Source organism: Austrofundulus limnaeus, unplaced genomic scaffold (genome assembly GCF_001266775.1).
Source record: "Austrofundulus limnaeus strain Quisiro unplaced genomic scaffold, Austrofundulus_limnaeus-1.0 Scaffold2671, whole genome shotgun sequence".
In the NCBI taxonomy this organism is placed as follows: Eukaryota; Metazoa; Chordata; class Actinopteri; order Cyprinodontiformes; family Rivulidae; genus Austrofundulus; species Austrofundulus limnaeus.
Window position 1 is genome coordinate 12,868 of NW_013955073.1, and position 1,131 is coordinate 13,998.

General features: G+C 57.1%; 1 pseudogene; it reads left to right on the forward strand.

Moving 5' to 3' along the window:
• The first annotated feature begins 469 nt into the window (after positions 1-469).
• Positions 470-1,017, forward strand: LOC106511312 (probable D-tyrosyl-tRNA(Tyr) deacylase 2 pseudogene; annotated as a pseudogene).
• The last annotated feature ends 114 nt before the right edge of the window (positions 1,018-1,131 follow it).

The following is a 1,131-nucleotide window of genomic DNA, read 5'->3' on the forward strand; positions in this document are numbered from 1 at the left end:
TGACGTGTCCCTGACGTGTCCCTGACCTGTCCCTCTGTCCCTGACCTGTCCCTGACCTGTCCCTCTGTCCCTGACCTGTCCCTGACCTGTCCCTCTGTCCCTGACCTGTCCCTGACCTGTCCCTCTGTCTCTGACCTGTCCCTGACGTGTCCCTCTGTCCCTGACCTGTCCCTCTGTCCCTGACCTGTCCCTGACGTGTCCCTCTGTCCCTGACGTGTCCCTCTGTCCCTGACGTGTCCCTCTGTCCCTGACCTGTCCCTGACCTGTCCCTCTGTCCCTGACCTGTCCCTGACCTGTCCCTCTGTCTCTGACCTGTCCCTGACCTGTCCCTCTGTCTCTGACCTGTCCCTGACGTGTCCCTCTGTCCCTGACCTGTCCCTGACGTGTCCCTCTGTCTCTGACCTGTCCCTGACCTGTCCCTGACGTGTCCCTCTGTCCCTGACGTGTCCCTCTGTCCCTGACCTGTCCAGTGTCCACCCTGCTGAACCTGAGGCTGTGTGAGTCCACCTCAGGACCTGTGGTCTCGGTGTCGGAGCTTCCTGGCAGCCTGCTGCTGGTCCCTCAGGCCACCCTGGGGGGCCGGGCCAGGGGCCGGACCATGCAGTACCACAGCAACATCAATAAGGAGGACGGGCTGAGGCTCTACGCTGCCTTCGTGTCTCTGTGTGAGCAGCAACTGCTGGCTGCTGCCGCCAGGACCGGAGTCCAGGTCTCTGTCCAACATGGGACGTATGGAAACAGACAAGTCCTGCAGCTGGACACTAACGGACCTTACACACACCTGATGGAGTTCTGAGAGCCTCCTGGGTCTGTCACAGGGACCAGGAGACCTGAGTCATCCAACAAACTGGACCTGGACTCAGGCTCAAATAAAACCGTTTGTTTTACTGAGTTCAGTGAAAACCTGGAGCTGCTGGTCTGCAGGTGGATCACCTGTCAGCTTCAGGACACCTTTAGACTAAAATCACTTTGTGTTCAGAAATGATCAAATCTGAAAATAAACTTGTTTGATCTCAACCAGGGGAGTCACTAGGTTTTAATGACCAGGGGGGCTTCGCCCCCAGGAGACACACAATTCTTCTATATTATATACTTGTACTGTGTGTGTGTGTGTGTGTGTGTGTGTGTGTG